The sequence below is a fragment of the Cryptomeria japonica genome, chromosome 1 (assembly GCF_030272615.1).
Source record: "Cryptomeria japonica chromosome 1, Sugi_1.0, whole genome shotgun sequence".
Taxonomy (NCBI): Eukaryota; Viridiplantae; Streptophyta; class Pinopsida; order Cupressales; family Cupressaceae; genus Cryptomeria; species Cryptomeria japonica.
The window spans coordinates 471,437,935-471,453,438 of NC_081405.1; the positions used below are offsets into that span (position 1 = coordinate 471,437,935).

The 15,504-nt window shown below is 36.7% G+C and overlaps 1 protein-coding gene across 7 annotated transcripts in view; it reads right to left on the reverse strand.

The window, feature by feature from the left end:
• Positions 1–6,348, reverse strand: part of LOC131071396 (peroxisome biogenesis protein 12) — a 296,532-nt gene extending 290,184 nt beyond the window's left edge. For 5 of the 7 annotated variants that reach the window (XM_058007226.2, XM_058007243.2, XM_058007235.2 and 2 more), the window contains exon 1: positions 5,791–6,348. The gene's annotated coding sequence lies outside the window, so the exon portion shown is untranslated. The remainder of the gene's footprint in view (positions 1–5,790) is intronic. The other 2 variants (XM_058007230.2, XM_058007213.2) reach the window with 1 other exon arrangement.
• Between the last annotated feature and the right edge of the window lie 9,156 nt (positions 6,349–15,504).

Consider the following 15,504-nt stretch of genomic DNA (forward strand, 5'->3'; position numbering starts at 1 on the left):
CATCCTTAAGTTTCAAAAGCTCAATGTCAAAGGGGACTCTTTGGTAATCCTTAAAGAACTTTCAAAAGGATCTTGTCCAAAATTGGTGGCTCCATATTTTGCTTAATGACACTAAACCTTTATGTTCTCATTTTTTCAACAAAAGTTTTCTTCACTATCTTCAAGGTTGCAACGGCGTTGTTGACTTTTTTGTGACTCAATATGTCAACCAGAACCTTTTTTTGGCATTGATTAGCAACCATTGGAACATATGAAAGGGATTTGGACACTTTTTTGCAATTGGCAACCACCATAAAGCTTTTAACATGCACTTGGATATGACAGTTTGCATTTATTTCTTTGAGCAAGGCAATGATGGTATGCTTTAGTTGGTAATTCCATTGGTTCATGCGTGCCCCTTGCCATGTTGATTCCCTTCTAATCATGTGGAGTCTAACTTTAAGCAATGTATGTGTTGGTGTTCAATGGTATTTTCATGAGTATTGGTTTTGTGGATGACTTTTGGTGTCACTTGTTAGCTTCTTCAAGAGATCCTTAGTCATCTTTCTGATAGCTCTGAAAATTGATTGCATGAGAATTTTCAATTTTTGAGTTTAAACATTGATCTTTCTGGTTTTATCTGCATCCTCTGTCAAAGTTCAAGGTATAGGGTTTAGGGTTTATCAAAATTTCTTATGTCTTGTGAAGAAAACCCTAGCAATGATATATCTCGTCATTACTTTTTCCCACTTAAAGTCGAGGGTTGTATTCTATTGGGAGGGCCTTTCTATTCCCTAAGCGCTAAGTTGTGGTAGACCGATTTTTGAAATGATTTTCCTAAAACGTGTGTGAAAATTTCCCTACAGTCGGTCTCTCTTAATATTTATGCTTGGGCCCGCATTTTTTCCTAAGTCTAAAATCCTAAATATTTCGGCTGGTTGTTAAAGACAGGATGGATCTGACAGCCCGCGTTTCCCTGTGGTTAAAAGTGCAAAGAAGATAAAGATCGCGGCATCACGAGACGATGCCACGTGTCTTCAGCGGAAAACGACAAGCTGGCGGTGTAGCCTGCCAAAGCCTTGTGTTACCAGTTCTTAGGCGATAAAAACCGGTTTACTAACATTCCTATCAATTGGCATGTGTTCAAGATGAACGGCAATGTTATGTCCTGAGGTAAAAGGTGCCCGATTTTTTAATTCTGAAAGGATTAACAGGCACTGTGCAGAGCAATAAAGTGTGAACAGATCCGATAGCCCCTGGATCCCCGCGATGGAAGTTGCAAGGAAGTTACGGACCGCGGCATCACGAGATGATGCCACATGTCTCGAGCTGACCAAGAAAGACCTACGGTGGGGCCTCTGACAGAGTCTAGTTGAAAGATGATATGGCGCTGATTAGTCATGACTTCGTGGGTCCGCGGATACAAATGGAAGGTCAAATGCCGCATCAACAAACAATGATCATTTGATTTGTCAAGCTGAGTAAGATCTGTGGCTGAGTTTCAAATGTGAAATTAGGAAGGATCATTAAAGACATTGGTCATAGCCCGCGTGGGAAAGATAGAATGAATAGGATGCAGACTTGTTGACTTAAGATTGATGGCGATGAGTTTCAAGTTTTGAATGTCGACTCACCCCAGAGGAAGCTTGTGCGAGGTCCTTGTTGGGTAAAGGACTGATTAGACAATTAAGGATGATATCTCAGAGATGTGAAAGGATCGGGATTACTTTCAGGTTTAGATATAATGGATCACGAGTTCTCTGATAAATTCAGAGATTGCTTGTTGACAGGAATCCTGAAGCAGAAGACTGTACACTAAGTAAGGAATAAGATCAAAAGAAAATCATTCACGCGAGGTGAACATATGCAGGTGACAATCGAGTGATGGCCTAGAAATGACGGTGACCTGAGTTGTAGGTATGATTGCTGGAATCCATAGCTGGCAAGATGAGCAGAAAATATCAGGATGATGATTCTTCACATGGATTAGCACCGCCACATTGAATGGAATTCTAATTATAAATTCACTAGGTTGGTGATAGAATGGGTAGAAACGGATACAAACTTCTTCATTTTTCTGAAAACAATTTTTCATCAGTAAGAAGATGGTGTTCGAAGTTCGAACAGAATTATGTATGGAGTCGTTGCATGTTTTGTGACACTAGATGGATGTTTTTTCTCTAGTATGAGGTTGCTAATTGTCAAAGGGGTTGTGAAAGATCAGAGGATTGTCAGAGGGGGCGTGAAAGCCTTTTCTTATCAGGAAAAGCCACCCAGGACATCTCCTTTGTCCTTACTCTGCATTTTGTTGGCAGAGTGTTCCAAGAGGGAGCTCGCAGGGAACTGAAAGAAGGATTTTTTCGAGTGAGGATTGGCAGCCAGTCAAATCTGCAACGACATGGAAGTTGCAACACCTTCTCAACAAATTATATTTACCCCCAAGCTCCTCTTTCCATTTTCTCTGATCCGGGGCATAAAGGCTGGAGATTTTCCTCTAATTCAGTGGGAAAGTCTTGTTTCATGTCGGGATCTGTTTTCCTTTTCAGGAAGGGAAATGCTATGGAGCAGACTGAGCATCTCAGGGTCCATCCGGAAGTGTCTGGGTGATATCGGCACGGCTCAAGTGATTTTGTTTCTGCCGATAATCAGTTGAAGATTTTGGTTCCACCTCATCACGCGCACCAGCATGTGGATAAGGAATATTTTGTAACAGAATTGTGTACAGCCTCTAGGGCTTGGTTTTGGTGACAAGTGTCTTTTGGCCTGAAGCTTGTCACTCCCTTGTTTTCTATAAAAGGGAAATCAAGGCCAAAAGATAGGGTTCTGAATTTTTGAGAAGGATCTATGTAAAAGTAGGTCCATTTTGTAGGGTTAGGTTCCATATAGTTCTAGAGAGTCATGAAAATAGGAGGAACTATAATGTCATTTTGCAGAGCAAAAGTAATAAAATAGTTGCAAGTTTCCTTTTCAAATGGGTTATTCAGTAATTGAAATTGTTGTATGTTATCTGATAGAAGATAGCTTATGATATTAATGCAAATAAATCCTCTAATCTTTACTCTCCTGCGTGCAATTTTATCTTCTTTTGAGCAAATGGGATCAAGGGTTTCATTTGTTTGTTGCATTGTTATGATGTGTGTAATTTTCCATTCTATGTTTTAGTCCAAGGGGTTAATTAAAATGCTCGAATGAGATTACAGAGAAATGAGACTTGTACCAGGATTTGATAAGTAGTTCGGGTAAGGGATGCTAGACAGAATGATATTGTAAGGCAGTATTGTTCAAGGCTAAACCAGCTATTAGACAAGTTTTTATCAGATTTTCAGCAACATTTCAGAGATTCCTGAGTATTGGCAGAGAGCAGGAAGCTCACTGAAGGGATTACCCTCCCGGGTCCTACAGAGCCCGAAGTGTAGAAGGATCTTCTATCCTTGTTGAAGTTGGTCCAAGCCTGACGGATATTGATAGTTGGAAGTGGCTTTCCATAGGTATTTGGAGGAATCAGCTTGGTCTCTGCCTTGTGGCAATATAAACCCATTTATTCTGGGAACCTACACTTTCTTTTGTGTTGTTTGAGAATGGATGTTCATTTGGCAAAGACGCATGTTGTAGGTAAGGGTTGAGATCCCTACCATCATGGAAAAGTGTTTTATCATTGGCTGCGCAAAATCTTCTATTGCCCTAATGCTATTTCCCTGAATTCAGTCAAAAACATTCTTGGAATGAAGGGTTTTGATGATAGCAGTCTACTTTAATCACGAGAATCAATTATGGAAAACTTTGTTGGAGAACATGGAACTGGAAGTTTTATCGATTGAGGTGCATAAGTGCGTCATGTTGAGCCTGATTTGTTCTAAGGAGGAGGTAGTTGTGGAGATGAAAACATCAAAACTAGCATAGAGATCTTAAATATTTCTATCAAAATACCAACATCCGAATTTGCACTTATGTGATGGAACCTCTAATATCAATTCCATCCCTAGGAAGCTTATCAATCTAGATTTGCAAACACAATTTAAATGGACCCAACAAGACAACCATTGATTCTAAATAATTCTGCAAAACTAGCATTTACTCACAAAGATTATCTTTGATATAGTCACGCAATAAGTTTGAAGCAAAAATTTATCAAACAAATCTTTCAATTGATGAACAAGATTGGAATGTGTTTGTGATTTATGTTCAGTATCACAGTTTATCTGCCCCTCCATATATTGAGGCTCATTTAAATCTTTTTTTCTTTCTTTTTGTATAAATAAACCAAAAAAAGTAACTTACAATTGAGTTGTAACCACCATGTAACTTCCTTGTTCAACAATAAATATAAGCCATGCTCATTGAAGTGTGTGCCATTCAGTTCTCTTAAACATTGTTCTTAATTGGTATTTTGATGCAAAAGAAATAGACCCTTTCTTTAATAGTAACTATAAACAATAGATTGTCAATGATTAGTCTAGAACTAGTGTTGTTGTTCCTTTGAAAAATGAAAGCTCTAGTTCTTCTATTACTCCATCACAATTACCAATGGGTTAGCCTGGGCTGATATTTCCCCTACACTACTGATATATAAGAGACAACGATCTGAGGTGACTTCAACTCCATATGTGGTTGCTTCACCACAAGAGTCTCAAGTCACAGACCAATGGAAACACAAGTGGCATCATTCTACTCTTCGCAATGCAAGGGAGCATGAACTTCCTCAATTAGGTGTCCAAACTCTACAAGGAGGAAAATAGAATTTTCTTGCTCTCTCTTCTCAACTTCTCAAGATGCCTAGCCACAATTGTATAGAGAAACGAAAGGTAAATAAAAATGGGAGGTTGTAATGCAAGTTGAATATGATGCCTTGATGAAAAATAAATACCTAGAACTTTGTCTAATTCCCCCAAGCCAAAAATTCCATTGAATGCAAACAAGTACATAAAATCAAATGTAAAGCCAAAGGTGCTTAGACAAAGTAAAAGGCTTGTCTTGTTGCAAAACACTATTCACAACATGAGGGAACAGACTACAAGAAGACTTTTGCTCCTAGAATGGAGATGGTCACATCTTGTTTCCTCCTCTCCATAGCAACACAGTTTGGCTGAAGGTGTATCAAATGGATGTGAAGAGCATCTTCTTGGTCAAGGATTTGGATGAGGAGGTCTTCGTGGTGTACCTTGAAGGATTCCAGGCACCTAGTTGTGATCATCTAGTTTTCTGTATTCTTAAGTCTTGTATGGGCTTAAGCAGGCTCCATGACCCTGGCATACTAAATTTGAACATCTTTGAAAATATGGATTCAAAGAAATTCTTTTTGAATTAAATCTTCATGTCAAAAGTTACGGTTATTTAAAAGTTTTGTCATTTTAATGTCACACCAATTCCTTGACTTGTGACATTTGGTGTTTAAGGTGCAAGACCATGTATAAGGGCACAAAACTGTTAAGAAATATGCAGTCCAATATATAAGGTTTGTGAAAATGTAATAATTTTCACACATTAAGATGGTCTGATCTCTACCATTCACTCTATGAGAAGCAACTATTGCATTTACAGCATCAGTGGTAGCTGGTATTAATTCAATTCTAACTTAATAATTCTGACCGGAAAACTGTCACAAAAATAACTTCAAATAACTGTAAAATTCATTTCACAATTCAAGATATCTCTTTGTGAAGAAACAGCCATAGATAAAACCACAGAACCAATGCCTTCAATTAACAGATAAACAGAATTGATTTGGAATGAAATACGACAGCGCAAAAAATGACAAGGCCGCGTACAGGCTTTACAAAAAAAATCTCACTAAAACCATGGCAAGTGACTAACCTTAAGATTCTGCACAAATTTGTGTTGTGCTGTCAACCATGCCAGCGGGGGAAAATGGGCAGAATTTGCAGAAAAAATATCACGAAACCCTACCAAAGCAGAAATTTTTCAACAATGATACGAGCTAAAACCAATCTCCCTACAGCTGCTGCTTCAACTCGTATTTAAAGAAAGTACATCTAAAAATATCGGGTTTTTAGTGCTAGTATATACTTGAGCTCTTGACAAGTTTTTTGCGCCTTTTAAACGAAAATATTAATTGCGAATCAAAATTTGTTTACAGGCGTGAGGCAGAATGTTTCAACTGCCTGAAAGTTGATTTTCCCAGCGTGAGACAACTTTACGGGTGAAAGCTGCTACAAAATATAGCCTATCGGCTAAATATTTAATTCTTCACACAGGCAAACTCAGTAATTATCACGAGTTAAATTAAGCCTCCAGCACAAATAACTTGTTTTGTAGCTAATTTTTCATGACCCCTGTTATCAACTGTGCTCTGTATTTTTTTTTCCAAAATCGACTGTTTCTGAACATAACTAGCATTTGCACCGATGTTAGACAATTATGTTTGATGTGTATAAAGATATATTGATTTAGTTTATCAATTTTTTATATAATTTGAAATAAAGTTTTAAAATATATATAATATTATCTATGATATTTAAATATATTTATATTATATTTGAAGAAATGATTTGTAACAATTTAAATTTTGTTTGGATTTATAATTCATAATTTCCTTATTTCTATGAATTAAGTTTGGAATATTTTTTTTACTTGATTATTTTGTCTCTTCTTACATAGTGAATTAATAAGTTATTAGACTTATATCATAAAGGCGTGTTTGGTCATATGTTAAAAGGTATATATTGTAGACAATAGAAATTTTATGTTAACCAAAGGAAATAAAAACAAGAAAATAAAATAATGGTAACATATTATGGACAATATAATACATGGGTAGAGTATAATACTATAATTGTCAATGACTATATGTGTGATTCACCTAACAATCATTCTAAAAATCATGTGCATGTCTAAAGTGTGTGTATGTTAAAGCATTTTTAAATACCACTAACCGCACGTTCCAATGGGGCTGCCTAAGTACATTTTTTAATGGATTGTTCCCAAGCAAAATTTTTAATTAAACAAAATGAATAAATTAGAATCTTTTCCTATTTTAGTGGAGTAGCCATTGCTGAAAAATTGAAAATAGCTTTGAAAAAAAGGGGGGCTAGAACTCATTGGCAAAAATGATATATGGCTCCACAAAATGTTTTCCCTCTTTTTAATTTACCTCTTATTTTTTCTCCAGATTTTATTTACCAAGATTATTATAAATAAATTTATTTTTAAAAAACTATTTAAGATGGTTGCTTAAAAATAAGTAGCAAAATTTAATAACCATGATAGCTTCCAAGATCGACTAAGTAGCTTTCAACCACGAGCAGGCCTGCCGGACGCTGCAAGGCAGACCCGCCCTCCAGCTCCACAAATTGTTGCTGAAAAATTTGAGCAATGTGTTGGTTGAAAATTTTGTTCTTGGGGAAATATACAAAATTGTGGTTTCAACCATAGCACATGAGTAAAAACTCTCATAATTAAGGGAAGGCTCCCCCTATGTAACTACAACTTTGAAAATAAAATAGGATGAGACAGCAATCTTTCTTCTTCCTTCAATAAAGACAATATCATTTCCTCTTCACAGAAAAGGATAGCGATTGGATATAAATAGCAGTAACCACTTTCCTGAAAGGAAATGAAGTTTCCTATAAGCGCAAAGACTTCAGTCACTTCCTTCGAGACGGGATGATAATATCAAGCTCAAAGACTTTATTATGTGAATTCTTATCTACCCTTTTCTACACTAATGATATAAAGAACATGTTATGACAGCTCAAAGACTGAAAAACACTACTCTTTTCTTTAAATAATGGGAAGTAGTATAAGCGCAAAGACTTGCAGCTATTTCTCACAGAATCTATTCCTAAATTCTCTTTTGAACAAGTGAAAGCACAAAGACTTGCAGCTTCTCTCAACAAAATATTTATTTTAATCTATATTAAACTCAACTACTTGCAGCACAAAGACTGCAAATCAGATGTGATTAAGCTCTTTAGGAACATTTGCAAGAAAGATAATATAGAACACTAACTCAAGAATGTAGCACAAAGACTCAAAGCTTGAGCAATTTCCTTCTATTTATTTCAATTCTTGAATTTACACATGAAAGCTCAAAGACTTCTTTGTTGTAAATTTGGCAGAGTTTTTGCTTGCTTTCCAAAAGATAAAGATTACAATAGACCCCTCAAGTATTTATAGAAGAGGAGCCTTGAGAAAAAGGTGGGAGGATCCTAACTAACTTGAGAGATTCTCTCAACCACCAAGACTTATTCAATAACTAACTAAGACTTCAATAAATAACTAAGACTTATTCCAACTACAATCCTGATTGAACACAACTTGTAGTTGCCTTACATGTAATTACAAAAGTGCAAGTAATGTGTAACTTGTCAAAACAAAATTACAACTAAAGATTACAAAAGAGAGGAAAATTCAACTAAGTGTTGAAAAACACTTAAATTGCAACACGTGAAGACACGAATCCTTTAAACTTATAGATGCTCATTTGTAGTTCCTCAAAATTCGGTTCATGGGTGTTCTTGGCAACAATCATGGTCTTCATAATAGTGTCATGACACCGGAGGAGCGCAGAGTTGTTTTTATCCAGGATAGACTGGATTTCATGCAAAAAGGCTTGGTGTTTCATCAATGTCTAAATTGAAGCGGTCGTGAATCGTTTGCTCCTCCATTCATTATGAATCCTTATTTGTAAATCAACAAGAACTTCTTCTTCTGGAATCAGCTCTCCATCCTGACTTACTATGTTGCAAGAGGCCCTTTCACAATGTGAGACAATATCTCGAAAAAATTCACCCCGGAATCTCTTTGCATCACCGATCTCCTCAATGAGGGATTTAAGAACAAGGGCCTTGTTTTCCAAGAGCTCTTCAAATTCCAAGTACATGACCTTGAAAGAGATGATGGCAGGCTCTTGCAAGACACTCAGATGTTGTTGGGGCATGGTACGCCAGATTGTCAAACTTTATTCAACACTTTCCAAATCTTTTTGAAAGTATTAGAAGTCTAATCCAGTTTCTCCTTAATGGTCTCTAACTTAGACATCATCTAAAAAATGTCTTTCATTACCTATGCACATAGATCATGAAGTTGATCAACCCAGGAATCAAGTGCTTGTACCTTCTGAGCAGCCCTTTCCACTCCAGGAATTGGTTCTTGGGAACCAGAAGAACCTATGGAGTTACTCCCTTCAGCAGCAGGTTTTGTAATTTTATGAACGGTTGCCATAAGTTGTTGGTTTTCATCTTCTAGCTTGTCTTTCTTTGCTAGAAGCTCATCACACCTTTGCACCAGCGAAGCAACAGAAAACTGAGCATCATGTTTAATGACTTCATGCGTTTGTTTGCCCAACTCTATCCTTGTAACCTTATAATCAGCAACTGACATTTCTTCAAGTGGCTTATCTGCAATAGGTTCCACAATTTCAGCTACCTTCATCTTGTTGTTGTCAACAATTACTCTGGAGATAGTATTGGCCTTCTTAGCAACTTTGGATCTGGACTGTCTCAGTTGCTGATAGTCGAAAGCATCAGGTGGGATTTCTTGCTTCTTCCTTTTTGGGGTAAAAGAACTAAGCCATGGAGGCAAAGTCATCAACTCCCCTATAGTAGCAGCCGTGGGCGAAGGAGAAGCAATTTCTGTTTGAATCACCGTGGTCATCCTGAGAGGAATATTTGTTTGGACAGCGACCACAGATTGCTCAGTTACCAATGGGCATGAAGATTGCCTCATGAATTCTTCAAAACCAGAAGTGGAAGTATCAATTTCTGATAGTTGGATGCAAGTAAGAATATCCTCAGGAACTTCCAACACACTTTCTTGTTGATGATCAGGAGATGGCTCGTATGCTGAAATGGGAATAGCATTCTGAGGAGACTCATCCATGAGCAAATCAGGAGGAGAAAGAGGCATCTCAATGGAAACTGGAGGAATGATCTCATGAGGTGAGTCTGAAACTGGAGACTTGGGAGCATCATCAGATTGTTGCCCCTCTTCTAGATTATCCAGATCGATCACCTGAACATGGAATTTTGATTTTTCCTTCCCATGAATTGTTGTCTCCTCAGGAGGAAGAACCACTGCACGACTGACTCGCAACTCGATCCTTGTGTCCGAAGATGATGCACCCTCCTTGTTGTCAACCTGAATCTCAGACTTACGTCCTAGAGGTCCTGTAGAATCATCTTCTTTTCCAACCTTGATTTTTATAAGTCTAACAGCATTACTTTTCAGCCATGCATTGGTGTTGGCCAGGATAGGCTGAAATCTCTCAAGGATGGATACGCACTCTTTATGCGACCATTGGATCAAAGGAAGTGGAGCTTCCTCAACCCTTCGAGAAATGTATTCAGGATCAAGTATGTGCTCATCATCAATCATCCCTTGTGGGATATCCACCAAGTTCAAATCAACAATTTGCTCAATAGTGAGCCTGCAGTAATCCATCTTCAGAACTTCAGCTTCTGTGCGGAGATCTACCCAGATGTCCTTAATGCGATGCACATGCACAAAGGATTTTTTGATCTCCTTCATACCCCTGTAATCAAAATTAGCTCTAGGTTTAAACCTTTTGAGCTTGATTTCTTGCAGTTTAGTCTCCATGGCCTTAGCTTACACAGATGTGACAAGGGAATACCGACCAATTTTCAATGGGTTTGTGGTAGAGATCCTCATTCCAACCTTGTGTCTAGCAGATTGAAAAATGTGAACAGCCATGATCTGTCTTCCCAACTCCATAAGAATGATCTTATTAGTTGGGTATCTAGGAAGCATATATGGTTGACCGCCATAGCATCCAATTCTCATATAGGTGAAGGTGGGAAACTGCAGAAACAAACATCCATACTCGCACACCTTTTCCCATGCCTCATCTGATACTCTCCTATTTCTGAGAGTTATGTCAAACCGACACATGAAATATCTGAAGAATGCATCTTGGACTCTTCTGAAATGCAGTCTGCTGGGTCTCAACGACAACTGGTCATAATACTCCCAAACTGGTATAAGTGAGCGATCACCCTTGGTAGAAAGACCTGGAAAATGTCTAAGTGATGCTGCCAAATATACCAAATATGAATTCATGAAGAAGGTCATGGTGGTAGGAACTACTGCAAGTTGTTCGCACAAGGCATCGTTGATGACTTCTCCCCATGAAATATGATGAGACTATCTTATGAACATGATGAATTGGTACATCCATGGCTCAAAGACATTAGAATGCTCAAGGCTCATCATCCTGCTGAGAAGAGTTATGGTGTCTCCTATTTCCCATTTGAAATCGCAGCGATACAACTTCGCCCACCTTGAGAAGGAGGCTCATGGCTCTTGGATCCACCTATTGATATGTCGCTTGCAATCTATTTCCCTCTTCACGTAATACTCTGTTGCACTTTCTTTGGAGATTTCCATGTAAACAGGTGCAAGAGGTATTTTGAAGACCTTCTCGATCGTATCTGCATCAAGACGGATTATAGCTTCACCATCATCATTTTTGATGACTCTTGACTCTTTGTCAAAATGATGGGCACAGGCGAGAACAAACTCAGGTTCTAGGATAGCCACCGGGAAAGAAGATGCATGATGGATATGGTTGTCCAACAACCGCAGCAAGTTGTTATCCTGTGAATCTTCTACCCTCTTGACGAATTATGACATATCAACGTGCCCTATTTTTGTATCTTTGATACAATCCAAAGGGGAAGAAACTTGGGAAGGTGCTACCTCATTCTGATATTTGTCATATTTGTACTTCATCTTTTTTGAAACTGGAGATGCCGACAAATCTGAACCTAGAATACTATGACGAAGACTTAAAAGAGTTAAGGCAAAATCATAGTCAGCTGCAAATATCATTCTTCCTTCTTCAAATGAGAATTCAAATGGGAAAAACTTCGATTCTTGAACTTCACGATTTTGTGAGAGGAAGAGGGGAAATATATAGAAGTGGGAAAATCTTGACTTTGACCAATTTCGGATCTTGGGGAAATTTTTGCAAGTATACAAGTTGGTAGGAACATACATGCAATCGGGTTTTTAAAACCCGAATGCAAGTACACTTGTAAAATTGCAAATGGAGAAATGGATGGAAAATGAGATTTTGACTTGTGGAAAATAATGGAAATGAAAAGTACGGATATGGGAAACATGAATGGATAGAAATGGGGAAATCTGGAAACGTCATTTTCACAAAGATGGGAAGAACTCTTCAACATGTAATCCGGTTTTTAAAACCCGAATTTGAAAGGGAGAGATATTTCACATATTTTCAACTTGGAATTTTAACCAAAAACGGTTAAATTCCTTAACTATAAGGGAAGAACAAGAATTTCCAACGAACTTGTAATCGGGATTAAAAATCCCGAATACAAATAAAGAGGGAATTTAGGGAAGAACAATGCAATTCAAAAATTGCATACCAAGGGGAAGATTTCTCTCACAAAAAGAAAAAGAAAAAGAAAAAAAAACCGATTTTTGGGGGAAGAACAACATATTTCCAAAAATACAACTAAGAAAGAAAACTAAGAAAACAAGGAAATAATAAAATGAAGGAAAGAAAGGAAAGAGAACATACCTTTCTTCAAACTGAAAATGCTTCTCCAAAAGTGCAACAATCTTTGGAATGAAGAAGCTAAATCAATAAATAGAGACAAACCGCAATGCTAAACCCTTGTCACGTTTTTGCAAAAATGCCACAAACTGAAAAACATGGCAGCAATCCCAAACTTAAAAGGCCAAAATGCCAATGAGAGAGCACACCCAAGAGAGTTAAAGCAAAACACCTAAGGAGGAGATGAAGAAATGGTATTAAATCCTTCCAATGCGCAGCCAAAGGAGGGTCACATGGAAAAAATGTGGCAACAAATGCTTCTTAAATGACTCATTAAATGACTGAAAACTTATCCCAAACTCCACGCCTAGGTAAGAGAGGAAAAAATGAACTAGGAGATTGCAGCTTCATGAAGTTTTGATCCCCCAAAATGTGGCATTTTGGAAACACGTGGTTGTTGATTTGGACCCCAAAACCAGTAAATGCAAACTCCAAATGGTGTGATAAGTGTTTTCAAATGCATAAGAATGGGGTGCAATCCAAAACGCCTCTCCTTCCTAGAAGATCTCCACAAAAATCACTTGAAAACTTCAACAAATTTGCTTCCAACTGAAAATCGGGTTTTTTGGAGAGAAGAACAAGTTCAAATTTGTTCATACATGTGAAAATCGGGTTTTAGAGAAGATATGGCAAGTTTTAATTTTCACTTTTTCAACAACAAAGCCAAAATCGGGTTTTTGGGAGAGAAAGACAAGTTTAAAATTGCACTTTTTCACTTACTAGGCAAAATCGGGTTTTTTAGACCAAACTGCAAGTTTAAAATTGTCACTTTTGCACTTTATGTGTAAAATCGGGTTTTTGGGAGAGAGATGCAAGTTTTAATTACTTGTAAAGGGAAAGTAAAATCCCTACAACAAGTTAGAATTGCTTGCACACATGTAATAGGGGTTTAAAATCCCCATTACATGTAAAAACCATTAAAGTAGGGGTTTTTGGAGAGAACTACAGGTTCACTTGTAATTTAACCAAAAAATCCCTATTTTAACTAAACAAAACCAAAAACAATAAAAATAATAAAAACAACAAAGGGAAAATTTAAAATAAATTACAAGTATTCATCCTTGAATAAAAGTGCACATGTAATAAGCTAAAAATTCCCCTACAAAGACCAAAACCATGGACATCATTAAAACTTGCAATTTGAAGAAAATTCTCCACCTGCAATCAGGATTTCAAAACCCAAAATTGAAGGAAATACATAGCAAATGAACCCAAAATTTGACGAAATTCAAAACTTAGTTCGAGGATGGACTAAGGATTAAGCCAGTCCAAGGATTAGTCGAAATTCTACCTTGGGAAGCGTGCCACAAAGTAATTTTTTTTCTTCATTTTTTCACAAAATTTTTATGTAGTGGTCCTTCATTTTGGAAACAAAAATGAGGACAACACAGTGGTTGCTAATCCAAATAAGCTAAGAAACTACATGGGTACCTACCCTAACTTCACCAAAAAAAGTTATAAAGTGTGGAAAGAAAAGTTACCATCTAGAAGTCTATTTTTATAAGACAAGAAAAATTTAGAGAGTGAGTTTGCAAGCATAGAGAAAAGCTAAAGTTGTATATTAGGTGTAATTCAATGAATTTGACCCAACACACAACAAACAAGAGTATTTTCATTCTAATGCACGTATATGACTCTCTAAATCAAACAAGCTCTCCATTCATTTATGACTATACTAGACCTTGCACTAGAATGACGTGTAACAGTTACATTGATTGAAATTTATATACAATAAGTCTATAGTAGGCTTTTTCATGAAACTACCTAAATACCACATAACATTCAAGGAAACTACTCAATTACATACTACATAAAAATTAAAGAATAACTTTGTCCTATTAGTTTAATCTACTTGTAAATACTTATTACAAAGTATAATATGTGTCCATGTTATGGTTTAGGCAAACCGAAGCAATAAATAATATTAAATATAATGTAAAATAAAAGAGGCAAAAATAACAATGCACAATAACACACAAATTTAACGTGGTTTATCCATTGTAGGTTATATACATAAAGAAATAACCATCCACTTTCATTTTTATCATCTAATGAAGATAAGTTACAATTTGATGATATTCAAATTCCATAGTCACTTATTTATCAAGCCTTTTTAGCAGTTTACAAAAGGTCAGTCTGCATACCAAAACAATAGCCAACTCCTTTATTAAATAATGGACAATTTTTCCTTTGAGGATGTTGTCCCAGAGCCCTACTGAGAGCACTGCCCCCAAACTCCTACCATAGTTTCTACCCCCTTGAATTCCCCCATTAACTGATTTGGGGGGAATGCGACTAACAAAGTTGACAAAATTTAAGCCCAGTTGTATGATCATTTGCCACACACTAACAATCTCTCACTTGAAGACTAATCTTGTAGCATCACCATTGCACCTGTAGTTCCCACTAGATTGATGCACCTAGACTAGGCAAAGGTGTACTAAATAGTTTTCCATCCTGCATTTGAAAACTTTTCAACACCTTCTCTATGTAATCACTTTGAGACAATGTCAATATGCAAATTTTCTAGTCTCTTGTTATTCTCATACAAGAGATTTGTTTTGTTGTACCCAAATCCTTCAAAGCAAATGACTTTGCTAATTTTTGCTTAAGCTCGTTTATATGTTTCATATTAGAAACAACAACAAGCATGTTATAGACATATATAATAACAAGATAATAGAGCTCTCATTATCCAATGTCTTAAAATAGACACGTTGATCATAATGACATTCGTTGTAACCTTGTTTAGCCATAAAACTATCAAATTTCAAATACCTTTTGTAGACACCTAAAATTGTCCCATGCACATGAACACTAATTTTACTAATTATTCCTCTTTATTAATTAAATAATTTTAATTATTTAATTAATCCAACTTTATAGATTCCAACTAACATCCTTCCTCCATTTCAAATTCATAATTTGAATTTCCCTCTAATTCACAATCAATTAATCTTTAGTCA